At 52.0% G+C, this 16,453-nt stretch overlaps 1 long non-coding RNA gene across 1 annotated transcript; it reads left to right on the forward strand.

The window, feature by feature from the left end:
* Positions 1-11,441: 11,441 nt before the first annotated feature.
* On the forward strand, positions 11,442-13,220 carry LOC136304651 (uncharacterized). Its single transcript, XR_010724717.1, has 2 exons — positions 11,442-11,519; positions 12,905-13,220. It is a non-coding gene; the product is annotated as an uncharacterized lncRNA (long non-coding RNA).
* Positions 13,221-16,453: the final 3,233 nt, after the last annotated feature.

Below are 16,453 nucleotides of genomic sequence, written 5' to 3' on the forward strand. Positions count from 1 at the left end.
TCAGGGTGGCTCCTTCCCCCCACAGCTTCTCCCCAGCGCTGGCAGCAGCTCCCCGGGCCAGCTGAGAGCTGTCCCTGGCAGGCAGCAGGGTCCCTGGCCCAGCGCAGCGCCCTGGGCTGCAGGACCCTGCTCTGCACGACAGCCCTGGGCACCCCTGGCTGCAGCCCCGGCTGCTCAGCCCTGCAGCAGAGCCCGGCAACAGGGAGCTGCCCTGTGCTGTGCCTCGGGTGCTGCAGCAGGGACACCCAGCCCTGCCCTGGGGCCACATGCCTGCTCTGCAGCCACGCTGAGAGTCCTCCTGGAAGGGCCTTAAAGCTGTGGGATGTGCCAGCTTCAGGAGATCCCTGCAGGAGCTGCAGCTTCTCTTCCCCCAGCCTGGGAGTGACTCTTCCTAACGCTGCGAGGATTTGTCCCCCAGTGAGCCCTCAGTGAGCTCTGCTCTGTGCTGCCAGCCCAGGCTGAGTTGAAGCCCTCTGTGCCTGTGTGCTGTGCCCGGGGTGGCTGCAGGCAGTGCCCCAGCCCTGCTGGGCTGGGCACAGGAGCTGCTCCTGGGCAGAGCTGTCTCTCTGCAGCGCTGCCCTTGCCAGGAGCTGCCTCTGTGCCAGGAGCCCGGCCCAGCTCAGCAGCACAGACACGGCACAAGGACTTGAGTGACCCTCTCCAGGCTTGTGCTGAGGCCCTGAACATCAGTCCCTGAGAGGGAGCTGGAGAAACCTCTCAAGAATTCAAAGTCAGAATCCAGCTCCAAAGTTTCTTGAAGTTTTACTGGGTCCCGCTGAGGGACACGACAGAGAAAGTGCAGGCAGTGATGACACGTGGGGACAAAGAGAAGCCAAGTCTTGGTGCCCTGGGCCACAGCAGCCTCTGTGCCACCAAGGGCCGTGAGGAGTCACCTTGTCCTGAGGCCCTGGGGCCTCCTGGCACAGCCCCGGCAAGCCTGGGCACTGTCAGCCCCTTGTCCTGCCCTCGGCATCCCCCTCCCATCCCAGTGGCCTCAAGGATGTGCTGGAAGGAGTCCCTGGGGAGCCTTGGTCAGGAATGGCCCTGGGGGCTCCTTAATGCTCCCAGGGACCGCAGGCTTTTCAAAGGACTTAGGGCTTTGCTTGTGCCTTGGAGTCTCAGAGAGGTTTGTGCAATCACGGCCTCCAGTTATCTGCTTTAATTAGTCCCTTGAGAGGCTTTGTCAGTAATGACACTCAGAGCACTCATTAATGCTTCAAAGCACTTCAGGTTTTTAAAGGTACTTGATGCTTCCCTTTTAAAACTGACTTTGTGAAAGGTTTGTGCCATTGTTGCCCAAATTATCTACTGTAACAAGTCCTTTGAGATTCTCAATCAGTAAAAGCACTCAGTGGGGCTCATCAGTAATTCCGGCTACTCAAGGTTTATTCAAGGACTTTTTTTTGACACTGAGTCTGAGAGGTTTGTGCACTCGTGGCCTCCAATTATTTGCTCTAATCAGTCCCTTGAGATTTTTACTCAGTAACAACACTCGGTGGAGCTCATTCATGCTTCAAGGTAATCGGGGTCATTTAAGCACTTCTTTTTGCCACTGAGTCTCTGAGAGGTTTGTGCAATCATGGCCCCAATTATCTGCTTTAAGGAGTCCCTTGAGAGCTGTGCATTGACACTCAGTGGGGCTCATTCATGCTTTGAGATACTCAGGGTGTTTAAGGTACTTTGGGTTTTTCCTTCCCACACTGAGTCTCTGAGAGGTTTTGGTGCAATCCTGGCCTCCAATTCTCTCCTCCAAGGACTCCATGAGGAACCTGTGTTGGGGATGGACCTCAGGGTGACCCTTTAATGCTTCCAGACACTTTGGGTTTTTCCTCTGACTCTGACTCCTGGAAAGGTTTGTGCAATCTCTTCTCAGGCCCTGAGGTTCCAGGGCTCAGCACCAAATGCATCACTGGGCTCATTAGGAGAAAGCAAGTCCTGACAAACCACGGCTGTGCCTTGATTTCCTTCTGGCCTGGTGCAGTTCCTTAGGAAGTCTTTTTTCCTAGAGTTATGGAGAAATAGTTCAAAGAGCGTTGAAGGAATCAACACTCTTCTTTTCAAAGGGGGTATTTTTCTCTTGAGAGCAGAGGTCATTGCAGCATTCAAGTGACTGATACTGATCCAGGGTCTCTCCTAAGGAAGTCTGGCCTGGTCAGAGGAGCTGTGCCTTGAGGTCTGATCCACTTTGGACAACCATGCTCCACATTCCCTAACCCCATCCTGCCTCTCCTCACTCACCTGGGACCTGCTTTGCTCAGAGAACTGGGTTCACTCAGACAAAGAGAGGTTTTCTTCCTTTCTTAGCAATCAAAACCTCCTAAGTTCCAAACAATCTCCTCAATTTGTGGCAAGCGCAAAGTGTCACCAAGGAGGTTCCCCTTCCCCAAGGCAGAACCATGCAAGGAATGTTTTAGACACCAACGAAGATGTACGATAAACAAAAATTTAGAGTCGGCTGGAGGCAGAATTAGAGCAACTCCTCAAGGACAGACAAGCTTTGAACTCCTTGCAAGTCAAAGCTCCAGGTGGGTTGTTGGGAGGTGTGTGAGTGAGGCAAGAGTGAGGGCAAGGGAAATGCAGAGAGCCCTGGAAGTGCTTCTGTGCACACAGGCTGTGGGGAAGGGCGCTGCAGCCCAGGCCTGGGCCAGGAGGGAGGCTGGATCATCATCCCAAGCTGCCCGGGGCCATGGCAAGGGGCTGTGGCCACGGACACTGGCCTGAGCCCAGTGCCTGGGCCCCTTGCCCAGGGCTGGTGTCAGTGGCCAGAGCCAGAGGGGATCCCTTGCTGGGGGCTGTGCCATGGCCACCTGCCCTGTGCCGCGCTGGCTGCTCAGGCGCCGCGGAACCAGCAGCAAACGCCGCTGCCAGGGCCAAAGGCAGCTCAGCCAGGCAGAAAGGGGCAGTGCTGGGCACTGGTTCCATGGCAGCCCTCACTGGGACAGCACACCTGGGTCACCTGTCCCGGCAACTGCCACGGAAACCTGGCTCATTGGGAATGCAATGGTGGACAAAGGTTTTAGGAGGGCCTGTCCCAATAGGACAAAGGGTGCTGGTTTTAAACTGAAGGAAGGGAGGTTCAGATGCGGAGAGATAAGGAAGAAATTTCTGAGGATGAGGCTGGTGATCCACCAGGACAGGCTTTCCCAGAGAGCTGGTCAATGCCCCCTCCCTGGAAACATTCAGGTCCAGCTGGGACAGGGCTCTGAAAAACCTGATCCGGTGAAAGATGTCCCTGCTCATCACAGGCGTTTGGATGAGATGAGCACTGCAGAGCTCTTCCCATCCCAACCATTCCAGGATTGCATGGGGAGAAGGGGCTGCTGGCTGGACTCCATCCACTCCCTTGACTCCTCCTTGTCTCTGCTGGAGCCCACATCCAGCAGCCAAAGCCAGCCCCTTCTCTGGCCTTTCCCCCCCTGCCCCAGGGGCTGCCAGAGCCAGGGAGGCACAGGTGACCTTGAGGCTTTGCAGGGCTCAGGCACAGCGGCTGTGCCAGAGTCAGGGCTGAGGTGTCACTCTGCGGGCTGGGGCAGAGCCCAGGCAGAAATGAGCCCTGAAGCAGCAGCTGTGCAGTGGGGGCCAGCAGGCCGGGCTGCCAAGGGAGGCTTCTGGCCATGGCCTGGAAGCAGCTGCTGCTGCCAAGGTGCCTTTGGTGCCTCAGGCTCTCCCTGGCACAGCTCCCAGCACGGCACTCTGCACTTGTGCCCGAGCCCTTCGTTGTGTTGGCTTGGCCTGGGGCTTTTCCTGCAGCGGGACCTGCCCTGGTCATGGCACAGGAAAGGCAGTTCCTCATGGAGCAGGAGGCTCTGCCTGGAATGGGCTCAAACAAGTCCAACAAGGCCCTGTTTACTTCAAAATTGCTTCCTAGAGCACTATATTCTATATAATTGTTACAGCTCCTATACTGTGGAGTAAATAACTCTCTTTTTTCTATTTGCTCTGTTGTGTAAATAAATCTTTCTGTCTAATCCTGATCAGAATCAATCATAGCTGCATTTATGGAAATATATCTGGTATTGAATCGGTAATCCTGGGGGACAAATTGCATTGCAGTTCAATTCCACCTGTCCAGTCTTTTATACGTAAACCTTTGACAAAGTCTGGGACTAGGATTGGATCCAGCCACTCCCAGTCTCCTCACTTAGATGGAATTTGAAAAGTCAGGCATCCTGGAGGGGTTTGAGGATCCATGGTGTCTGTTGGGTGTCATTTCTCCACCTCATGACTCAGCAGGAGTTTCTCCAGTGAAGAAATGAAGCTTTTGCCTGAAGCTCCCACTCTGCCCATGACAGGAAGCTGTCAGAGTCTGTCCAAGGATGTGATATGCCTCACGACTGTCTCCAATGATTGAGGACTGAGACCCCAGGCTCTGAAAGGAGCCCCTGGCCTGGCTGAGGTGGAACGCTTGCCAAGTCTCGGAGGACTGGTATGCATCTCCATGAGAGCGGAGTGCAAGAACAATGGAACTGGTCACAGTGGACTGAGCCAAGGCTGCCTGTCCAAACTGGTCTGTCCGTACTGGAGGTACGGTTTGCAGCTTGTTCCTGAGCACTCAGCCTTTACACAGCTGGTTCCCGCTTTGGCTCTGTGCCCCTTGCTTTGCTTCCCGCTTTGACCAACCTATAAAACCTCCGGAGACCCCCGCTCACTTTTGTGATCACCCCACTGGAGAAGATCGCGTCTATAGGCATCGTTAGGCGTCGAAGACTCGACCCTCCACGTTCATAGCTATAATCCCCTTCCCCTCTTTCTCTCTCTTTCCTACTATTTTTTATTTCTCTCCCCACTATGGCATTTGTTGGCACTAAATAAAGGTGCATTTTTGATGGAGTAAACTGAGTTGTTCCCTGCTGTGTCTTTTGCGCTCTGAGATCCCTAAAACAAACCATCAGGTTCCCTGCATATATTTGTGGACCCTGACATGAAATGGGCGTCACGGTCAGGATCTTGATGGACAGAGGGGTTGCGGGTTTTGTATAGCTTGTAACAGGGGAAGGACCCTCGTCTCAGCCGCACCTAGCACGCCACTTGGGTGAGCGCTGTTAGAAAGCAAGGGGGGCCAGGGAAAATTCCCGCACACTGTACACACCCAGGCATATAGCACTCCCTGTCATCAGGATTTCACAAAAGGATCTCATTGTGCAAAAGATGGGACTGTAGTTAGTTTTTGTGTGTTTTGGGCTGCTTGGTGTAGTTGAGGAGACAACTCTTTGGAACTAAGGTGAACCTCCCAGGCAGTTTTGGTCTCCTCGCCCATTCCAGGGAAGCAAAGGGAAACACAGTTTTAGCTGTGCCTTTGGTGTAACTTGAAGCGTACCTCCCTGAGAGTGGTTTTGGTCCCTGCACAAAATGAGTGAAAAAGATAAGAATGCATTTTATGCTTTGCTAGCCAAACATGGTGCTAGACCTTCTCCAGACGGAGAAAGGTGGGCACAGAATAATTGGTTCAACTTTGAAAAGATTGTAGATAGAATATATTCTTTGCAACATGATGCTAGATACAAACTGGGCAGAAATAAAACCATTCTTTGCTCAGTTTTGGGGGCCTGTCTTTCGGCAGCCATAGAAACCCGTTTTGAACGGGTAAGTGAAGAAAAAGCAGTCATAGAATCCCTGCAGAATTTGGTAGAAGCTTTGCAAAAACAATTAGAACAGGAAAGAAATCAGAATTATTTGCTGCAGATTTCTCTTGCAGAAGAGCGAAGCAAAAATTTAAAATCTGCAGATTTACCCACAGAAATAGAAGGAAAGGAGACATACAAAATGAAACAAATATACCCTCAGAAAGAATTAGTACACATGCAAAATTGTGGGGAGCACTGTTATTCCAACTTGAGACCTCTCATTAAAACCGAATATAATTATATAAATGAAGAGGATCATGATCCCCACATAACCACCAAAGAAATACCATACACAGCCACTGAATTAGCTAAATTAAAGAAAGAATACTCCCGCCTCTCTAGTGAATCGGAGATGGAGTATGTTTTCAGAGTTTCCCTCACAGGGGGCGACCAAATTAAATTAAGTGAACAGGAAGCAAGTGGCTACTGGGGACATGGAGTTTTCTTAACAACAGGAAACACACATGCTCCATGCTCCCTGACACAGTGTGCAGCTCACTGGGCAGGGGGGTTAAACCCCCTAGAGACGGGCGACCCTCTGGCAAGAGTCGGCACCTCAGACCAACTCCTAGAAAACATACACAAAGCTGCATGCTTGCAAATGATACAGGAAAGAAAATTAATCTCTGGCTATGAGTCGCCAATGCAACAGCCTGTCAAACCTGAGATTATGACCCCCTTCATTCGAGGTTTGCCAGAGTCTCTTAAACCAACAGCAATTTTTCTTCAAAAAACAATAGCATCTATCTCCTCGGTAGATAGACTTGAAAGATTTCTCGGACACACAAGAGATCAAACTGGTTCCACTGACTCCACTGACTCCTCACCTTTTACAACTCCTAGCACACAATCTAACAGCAGTTATAAACTTTGGACATGGAGTGAGGTAGCAGAGGAGTTAGTAAATTACAGTAGAAAATATGGACCAGTGAAGTACTCAGAGGACAAACCAGAAAACCCAGAGGAGTCAGGCACATTGCTTCTCCTAATGAAAAACCAGAAAAGGGAAAACAAATTTCCAGACGGCAGCAGCTGTGGTTGCTAGGGCTGAAAAGGGGAGTTCCACGAGAAGTAATGGATAAATTGCCGTATGATAAATTGGCTAAAATAATTTCCAATTGGCCCTGTCCCAAACCTATTGTGTGGGAATCATCCAACCAACAACCCAGTGCACCTCCTCTTCCACAAGCCTTGGGCAACCAGCCACAACATTCCCCAACACAGGTTTTAAGCAATGAGACACAGCATGCTCTCTCCCCGCTTCAGGGAAGTGAAACACACCAACCTCCTTTAAACTAGAAACTCCGTTTCTCGATAGTGAGCGAAGAAACGGAGACTGGATGTTTTTGAGGAAGCTCACAAAGGACCCGAGAACAGGGGACATATTGATTACAGCAATAGTTGGCCCCAAACAAATATTAATAACTTTTGTTGTGGACACAGGGGCCCAAATCAGTGCATTGAAAATCACACACGCCCAAAAGTGTGGGCTTGTTCCCAGCAAAAAACCATGTTGTGTTTTAAATGCCCTAGGAACTACAGAGTCTATGAGTATCGCTCTAGTAAAACTCACACTGCCCGGAGAAGACAACCCAATAGCTGTCCAAATGGTCATCGGAAACATTCCTGACAGTTTGTTAGGGATGGATATACTTGCTGGGAGACAATGGGAAGACTCAGAAGGCTTTCTCTGGTCTTTCGGAGCTCCCAGCCTTAACATCAGGCTGCTACAAACAGCTCCTTCCCTACCGTTCAGCAAAATCCCTTCTGTGAAACAATATCCTTTACCCTCTGGTGCTAAAGATGGCATCAAGCCAGTCATTCAGGAATTGAAAGATCAAGGAGTAATTGTTAACACTCACAGCCCTTTTAACTCACCAATCTGGCCAGTTAAAAAACCCAATGGAAAGTGGAGACTGACAGTTGATTACAGACGGCTTAATGCCAACACAGACCCTCTTACAGCAGCGGTCCCAAATACAGCTGAATTAATAATATCAATTCAGGAGAAAGCTCACTCTATTACGGCAACAATAGATGTTAAAGACATGTTTTTCATGATACCCATACAACAAGAAGATATGGACCGTTTTGCCTTTACATGGGAGGGACAGCAATATACCTTCACACGTCTACCCCAAGGGTACCGACACTCGCCCACTTTAGCCCACCATGCTTTAGCCCAAGAATTAGAAGAACTATCTAAACCTGACACTGTAGCTGTTTACCAATCCATAGATGATATTTTAGTGGGAGGGGAAGAAAGAGAAGTAGTGGAGGATGTTCAACAGAAAATAATTTCCCACTTAGAAAGCCTTGGTTTGCAGACCCCCTCAGAAAAAATACAAAAACCTTCTCAAGAAGTGAAATTTTGAGGCATCTGGTGGAAAGGAGGTATGACATGCATCCCACCAGACACCCTAACTTCTTTAGATCAAATCAAGATGCCTGAATCTAGAAAAGAACTCCAACAAGCTCTAGGACTATTGGTATTTTGGAGAAAACACATTCCAGATTTTTCAATTATTGCCAGACCTCTTGATGATTTGTTGAGAAAGGGAGTAAAATGGGACTGGAGCCCTTCTCAGGAAGAAGCATTACAATTGTTGATTTTTGAAGCCACAGCTCATCAGGCCCTAGGCCCTATCCACCCAGCAGATCCTTTTCAGGTAGAATGGGGATTTGCTACCTCAGGATTGTCAGTACATATATGGCAAAGGGGTCCTGAAGGCCCAATCAGACCTGTTAGCTTCTACTCCCGTGGCTTGAAAGATGCTGAAAAAAGATTTACAACTTGGGAGAAAGGCTTATTTGTTGTTACCCAAGCTCTCATAGAAGTAGAAAAGATCACAAGAAAACAACCAATTGTGTTGAGAGGTCCCTTTAGAGTCATTAAAATAGTGATCACAGGGACTCCACCTCCTGAAGGGGTAGCACAACGAGCCTCAGTAAGGAAATGGTATGCACAAATAGAGCATTCTAATAACATCTTTTCAATTACTGAAGGCGCTGTGAAAAATTTACCAATACAAGACACAGAGAATCTGAACAGCAGCCAAGACAAACCTGCCTCAGTTCTTAAAATAGCCCCTCCCTTCTCCCCTGAGCAAACAGCACATTCATGGTTTACTGATGCCTCAGCTAAGCGTGAAGGAAAAGTGTGGAAATACAGAGCTGTAGCTTTGCACACTTCTTCTGGAGAGCGGATCATTACAGAAGGGGAAGGCAGTGCCCAAATTGGGGAACTTAGAGCTGTTTGGAGTGTTTTCCAGAGGGAGGCACAAAACACCTCTCTTGTCTGTATTTACACTGACTCCTATGCTGTATATAAGGGCTGCACTGAATGGCTGTCTTTCTGGCAACAGAATGATTGGGATGTTAACAGAATTCCAGTGTGGCAGAAAGAAAAGTGGCAAGAAATTTTACAAATTGCAAGTCAAGGGAATTTTGCTGTAGGGTGGGTAGCCTCTCACCAGACAGATGATAATCCAGCAGGAGAATGGAATAACAGAGCTGATGAATTAGCAAAATTAAGTCCTCTGAAAAAGGATGAAATCACTGAAGATTGGGAGCACTTATTAGAATGGCTGCATGTAAAACGACAACACACAGGTACAAAAGATTTATACAAGGAAGCTCATGCCCGGGCTTGGCCCGTTACCAGAGAAATGTGTAACACCTGCATTTCAGCCCGTGAGCAGCGTCGCAAACGGCTAGAAAGACATCCTTTGGAGGATGACCCACTACACTTGAGGACAGGTAAAGGCTTATGGGATGCATGGCAGGTAGATTACATGGGTCCCTTTAAGCAATCAGGAGGTAAACATTTTGTGTTAGTGGGGGTTGAGATTACATCTGGATTAGTTCAGGCCGAGGCATTTAAAAGGGCTACAGGGGAAAACACTGTTAAAGCATTGCAGATATGGTTCGGGACTTTCCCAAAACCACAGGAAATTCAATCTGATAATGGGTCACACTTTACTGCTAAAGTAGTACAGGAATGGGCAAAAGGTGAAGGGATAAAATGGACTTTTCACACTCCCTATTACCCTCAAGCTAACGGAATTGTAGAAAGGACTAATGGTCTTTTAAGACGACTTCTGAAACCACAAGAGGGAGGCTGGGATGGCCGGTTGCATAAAGCTGTGCAAAGTGAAAATGAAAGATGGGGGGTAAATGGGTGCGCCAAAATTACTGCTTTTTGCCCAAATCCTCTGAGCTTAATCTCCTCACAAAGAGGACCAAATGATCCCGAAAATCCAGTTCATGACCCGGGACACCCTGTTTTGGTAGACCTCCCTACGGTGGGAGAAGTACCACTTGTGTTGAAAACTTCTCTGAATAAAGTTGCGTGGATAGCATCTGATGCCTTAGGAAAAGAACATCGGATAAATACCCGCTGGATAATTCCATCATTTTAATGTTCTGCCCTTAGGTGGCAGATTTTTCTGTGTTTTGCTATTGCAGGAGAACTCCGAGGGGACACTTCAAGTGACATGAAAACAAAATAACCATGTTAACATTATTAATACTTCTCTGTATCCTGCCACACTCCCATGGCCAGGAGCCAGCTGAGTGGCCGTGGTCTGAAGACACTGTTAGATATCCCAGTACTCAAGAATCACATCCCAGAAGTCGTCACCTGAACCTGGCAACCTCAGGGTATCATGGTGGTCCACGTGAGTGGGGATGGGATAAGAATGAACAGGTTACAACTCTAAATGGTACAGTTGGTTTGGGGATATTTTTGTGGGCGGATGTTGGGATCGGGATTGTGTGGGGCTGGGTGGGTGGGATGTGGTTTGATAGTAAATCAAACTTGGAGAGTTCTTGATCACATGGACTGGGATCACATGGACTGGGATTTCACAGGCTGGACCATCTGGATCAGAACCATAGAAACTGGGATCATCTGGACCGGGGTGGCGGCCTCGGAACGATGCGAACCGAGGCGGTCCCGCCCGGCCCAGGGCAACCTCCCCGTCCCTCCCAGTCCCGCCCGGCGGCGCGGCCAAAACTCCCCGCAGCGAACGCGGCGGTCCCGGAGCGATCCTGGAGCCGATCCCGGAGCGATTCCGGGTCCGATCCCGGTCCCTGTTTCGGCCTCGGTCTCAGTCTCGGTCCCGGAGCGCTCCCGGTGCTGATTCCGGTCGCGGTGCCGATCTCGATCCCGGAGCGGTGCCAGTCTCGGTGCCAGTGCCGGTTCCAGTTTCAGTCCTGGTCTCAGTCTCGGTGTCGGAGCAGTGCAGGTGCCGTTTTTGGTCCCGGAGTGCTCCCAGTGCCAATCGCAGTCCTGGTCCCGGAGCGGTGCCAGTCTCGGTGCTGGTTCCGGTGCCGGTCTCGGTCTCGATCCCGGAGCGCTCCCGGTCTGGGTTCTGGCCGCAGTCCTGGAGCAGTCCTGGTGCCGGTGCCGGTTCCGAAGCGCTCCCGGCGCCGGTCCCAGTGTCGGTGTCAGTCTTGGTTCCGGTACCAGTTCTGGTGCCGGTTTCGGTGTCGGTCCCACAGTGCGGGTCCCGGAGCGGTGCCGGTCTCGGTTCCGGTGTCGGTCTCGGTCTCGGTGCCGGAGATTTTAGGGTCTTTTGGGTGATTTTAAGCCAAACCGGGCCCTTTTAGGACCGCGCGTTCCCTTGACCCCGCCCATTCCCCCTCAAAATTCCCGCCGTTTCCTGGACCCCGCCCCTTTCCCCTCCCAGTTCCCGCCCTTTCTCTGACCCCGCCTCGTTCCATTCGTTCCCCGCCCTTTCATTGGCCACGCCTCTTTTTCCCGTGGGCCCCGCCCATCTGCTGGCGCGTTCCGTCCGGCGCATGCGCAGACGACCCAGAGGTGGCTCTCCCGGGCGCCGCCATCGTTGTTCCCGGTCCCCCGAGCCGGCTCCGGCGTGTCCGAGACCTGCGGTGGGGGCATGGGGGATCTATAGGGGATCTATAGGGGATCCATAGGGGATCTATAGGGGTCTGAGAGGACCTGGAAGTCTCCTTAGAGGATTTGGTGGGGGATCTGCAGGTGATTTGGGGCGGTCTGTAGGGGCTTTAGGGCGGTCTGGGGATCCCTAAAGGGGGCTGGGCGGGTCTCGGGGCTCTGTCGGGGTCTGGGGGCTCTGTAGAGGGTCCAGCGGGGTCCGTAAAGGGGGTCGGGGCGTCCCTAAATGGGGTCTGGGTGTCTGTGGGGGATTTGGGGGGTTTCTGTGGCGTTTTGGTGGGTTGGGGGGTCTGTAGGGGATCTCTAGGGGTCAGCGGGAGCCTGTAGCGGGTCCGGAGAGGTCTGGGGGTGTCTGTGGGTCCCTGTGGGGGATTTGGGGGGTCTGGGGGGGTCTGGAGGTCCCCAGGGGGGTCTGAGGGGATATGTAGGGGCTCGATAGAGGGTCCTTGGGTGCCTGGGGGACCCTATAGGGGATCTAGGGTTCTCTACTTGGGATGTAAGGGGGTCTGGGGGAGTCTTGGCATCTCTATAGTGGAGTTTTGGGGCCCATAAAGGAAATTTTTGTGAATTTTTGGCTCTATACAGCTAATTCTTGGAAATTTGGGGTCCAAATTGGGCAATTTGGGGTGTTCTATTGAATTATTAAAAAAATAGGAATAGCGCCCTAATGCCGATATCCAACAATGACGGACAAAAGACTCTCCAGCAGTTTAGAGTTAGAAAGTGTATGTTTAATTACGACGCCGGGCAGCGTGCGGGATAGCTCCCGAACACACGCGCGCTCACAGAAGATCACAGGGTCTTTTTATGTACAGAAGGATTGAATACCCAAAACACAAATGTATATTCATGACTTTAGTACCTCCCATTCCCCGCTCCCTATGGTAATTAGCCAAAAGCTATTAAGCATGCGTGGTTTGTTCTTTGAAATGGGTCGGTGGTCTTTTTTATGGGGCGGGGTCTCAAAATGATGAAGTAAGTGAGTCTTCTTCGCTTTGACTTTTTAACCTTTTAGTGTTGCGTGACGACTGAATCCCGTTTTCCCAGGAGTATTTCATTTATGAATTTACTGTGCTTCTTGAAGCCTATTGATTAGTCAGAATACACAAACATAAGTTGACAGGCCCCATGATTTATCAGTTCCTTGAATCCGGCTTCTGCTTATCAAAAGGGAAGTCTATCTGTCTTACTTCAGCAATATCCAGTTAAAGTCTGTAATTCTTCAAAATTAATGTTTCAATCCCCTTGGTCCCTGCTCCCTCGTGGCCATGGCAAGAGCGGGCTGGGCTGGCCCTGGCAGGGGGCTCTCCTCGGGTCCCTGCTGATCAGGGCTATGGCCCCGTGTTCCTCTGTCTTGCAGCCCTTGAAGACACGGCAGATGACAGCAGCCCTGCCATCAGAAACCTGGCCATTGAAACAGCCTTGGTCCTCCGGGCAGTCCAGAGAGCTCCGTACTCCATCCCGCGGAAGCTGCGAGATCAGCTGCGCAGGGCACGGAAGACACGGCCTCGACTGTCGGGCCTGGGCTGGCTGCGCTGCTGGAGCTCTACGGAGAGCTGATCTGGGACACTCTGCCTGCTGGGGCCAACTGAGCCAGCGGGGATTTTCTTCTTCTACAGGATTCTTCTTTTCTTCTTTTTTTTCTTCAGTATATAAATATAGGATATGTGTTACAATACACGGACTCCCAGGATTTTTCTTTTGCTGCCCTGGGTGCACAGGGGAAGAGGGGGAAAAGGGTGCTTTGTGCTCAGCAAGCTGCCCAGGCGTGCAGCCTTGCAGGGAAAATGGCCAGAAGCCCCTCAGCCCTCGGTGGTCCTGCGGAAGCCTTTGCACTGCCGAGAGAGCGCGTGGGCGGGGGCCGGAGCTGTGGGCATCCCTGCGAGGCCGGAGCCTGGAGATGGCCACAAGCCCTGTGCCAGCCAGGAACCGCCGTCTGTGTCCTCCTGCCCGTGTGCTGCTGGCCGGATTGCTGAGGGCTCCGCGGTGCCTCTTGGTCGGGCTCCTCTGGAGCTGCTGTGGGGCTGCGCCTCTGCTGCCGGGCAGGCTGGCCGGGCTGGGGGAGACTCTGAGGGGCTGGGCTGGTGGGAAGCCCTGAGGAATTGGGTGTCAGAGGCCACAAGCAGCCCCTGGGGAGCTGCCATGTTCCTGCCAGCCGGCTGCTCTGGCGCTCCCCCAAAGCACCTGCGGAGTGAGTGCAGGGAAAGGTGGAACCTTGCGCTCAGGGCCCTTCTCGAGCTCACTGAGGATCCCTCCCTCAATGGTGACAAAGGGGCAGTGGCTGGAGCTGAGCTGGGGAATGCAGTCGCTTGGGCTTGGCTGGGCTTCGAGAGCTCAGGCAGCTGCTCCCAGCTCTCCTGCCTCCTGGTTCGGCTGCCCGAGTACCTCGGGACAGGCCTTTGGCCTCTGGGCCCTGTTGGCACCAGGGCGGCGTTTCACGACTTGTGTTCCTCACAGGCCAAAAAAGTGTGGCCCCTGACTGAACATTTTGTGGAGTTCCTGCGGGACACAGATGAACAGTCAGTCAGGATGACGGCCGTGATGCTCAGCTTTGCCGTTTTGGACAAGGACATGCTGAGACCCAGCCCTGTCGCCCTGCTGCTGGTTGCGGTGCTCCTGCCACTCTCTGACCATGCAAGGCTCTGTGCCCCCAGCCACGGCCACTGTGTGCCCACCAAACACTTGGTGCCCTGTGGGTTTGCAGGCTCACGCCCAGCTGAGCCCCGAGCAGCCGATGCTGAGGTCTTTTTTTCTTCCTTTCATAGAGGATAACGGCCAGGTGCAGCTGCTGTCCACACTGCTCTTCTGAAAATTGGTGACTGTTTGCAGGGCCCCTGGGAGGGAATATTGGGGGTTCCTGGCAGCAGGATCCTTGTGCAGCTTCAGGCTGGGGTGGGCAGCACTTCCATCTGCAGCTTCCATGTGCTGCTCCGGCAGCTGCTGCTGCTGGGGATCCTGAGGGAAGAGGCCACGGGAGGGATGGAAATGCTGCATGGACAGCAGCAGCCAGGGCCAGGAATGAGCTTTGCCTTCCTGGCTGCTGAAATGAGGCTCCTTTAGTGCAAGAGGAGGCAAAGGCAAAATCAATTTCAACAATTCAAGGAAAACTGTGGAAAATTGGAAGCCTCTCAAAATGTCACACATTCATCTGGGAGCTCTTCAGCGTTGGTTCTTGTAAAAAGCCTTTCCCGTTTTCCCTTGGCTCTGAGATTCTGGGAGCCACCACTGGGCTTCAGAGTTCAACTAATTTTTATTTTCCAGGTTTTTAAACAGAGCTCTGAATTGGGCATCTCTTGCCACTTTTTCTGCTCAGAACCTTGAGAAAGGTTCTCTGCTCCTGTGAGCCACATCTTGAAGGGTGGTTGGCAACCATGGAATGCTCTGGGAAAGCACTTGATTGACTTCAGGGCCAGGCTGGAGAGCTCAGCCTGAGGAAAGAACTGTTCCAGATGCCTCTGTCCATGTCCAGCTCCTCACAGCTGAGTCCCTGAACACCCTGGGTGGTTTATAGGGATTGATTTTCCCCTCCTGTTCACTTGGAGGTGATTTTGCCATCCTTTAGAGGAACATCTGACCAGCCCCTGCCCCCATTCCATTTTATTCTCTCCACTTTGAAGCTGGACCGCTGGGTTTGACATGTAAATTGGTAGTGTCTCGTCGTTCTTTCCTCCAGCCCTCAATTGTGACTTGTATTAAACGCTGCAAATGGCCTCCTTTGTCTGGTGGGGAAGATGTGAGGTGGAGAAAGTTATCAGGATTTGTTTTCATGAACCTTGTGCTAGTAAAGAAAAATGAGGTTTGTCATTTTGGTGTGGTGCTGAGTGTTGGGATTTGGGAGTTTATTTCTTGCTATTGTTCTTATTATTTATTAGTATTACTTTTCACTGGTCAGATTTTTAAATCTTAGACATGATTAACCAAGGCTGGATGTAACTCATTAGGAAAATTCCCTTGCATTTTCCACTGGGATTAAACTGTTCAGTCGACTCCAAGTTGCCAGTGGATTCTAAAGATGGGAAATCCTGTTAGTGGTGGGTTTGGTGTGGTTTGGAGCTGGGGAAGGCTCTCATCCCCTTCCGGAGGTGCCCCAAGCCCGCTCTGCTGCCACGTCTGCACTCGCGGCCCCTCACGGCTGCCCTGCCCTGGGGACACGGTGGGACCCCGCTGTGCCGGGGCTGAGGCTCCTCACGGCCCCTCAAAACCCCTCCTGGCTACACAGAACCTCTCCTGGCCCCTGACAGCCCTTCATGGCCCTTCATTGCCCCTCCCGGCCCCTCAGGGCCCCTCCTGGCCCCAGGCGTGGAGCTCCTCCCGAAGGAGAAGGGGCCGGGCCCTGCTGGTTCTCCTTTTATTTCGGTCGTTTCGCAGCCATGAGGAAAGAAAGGCTGAAATGGAGCCTTTGCCCAGCGGTTCCCTCTGGGTTAATTGCAGCCAAAGCTCCGTGCTGGCGCTGGCCCGAGCACCAGCATCCCTGCAGCCCCGCCGGCCTTTGCTGTCCCCCCGTGTCCATTCCCTGTCCCCGAGGCCTGCCCGGCTCTGGCAGCAGCAGGAGCCGCAGCGCAGCGGGCGCCGGCCCGGCCCCGCCGGGGCTCCCGGGCAGGAGCAGCAGCAGCGCCAGCCCCTTCCCACCTGCTCCTGCCTCGCCTTCCAAGGCCTTTGTCCGGCTCAATTGCGGACTGGAGCAACGCTCACCCGCTGTAGTAGTTTGAAGGCAAAACAAATGAGAGGCTCCAAGTCAGAGATACAATTTAATAGGAAAAAAAGAAAGAAAGTAAAATAAAATAGATGCAATAATACAAAAGAACACTGACAGAGTCAGAATACAACCTGAGCGGAGTGATGAAAGCAGTCCAGATGAGGTGGTCTTCCTGAAGCAGTGATCCTGTAGAAAGGTCTGGTAGCTCGGGTC

The sequence above is a fragment of the Chamaea fasciata genome, unplaced genomic scaffold (genome assembly GCF_029207755.1).
Source record: "Chamaea fasciata isolate MVZ Bird 193981 ecotype frontalis unplaced genomic scaffold, bChaFas1.0.hap1 SCAF_139, whole genome shotgun sequence".
In the NCBI taxonomy this organism is placed as follows: domain Eukaryota; kingdom Metazoa; phylum Chordata; class Aves; order Passeriformes; family Sylviidae; genus Chamaea; species Chamaea fasciata.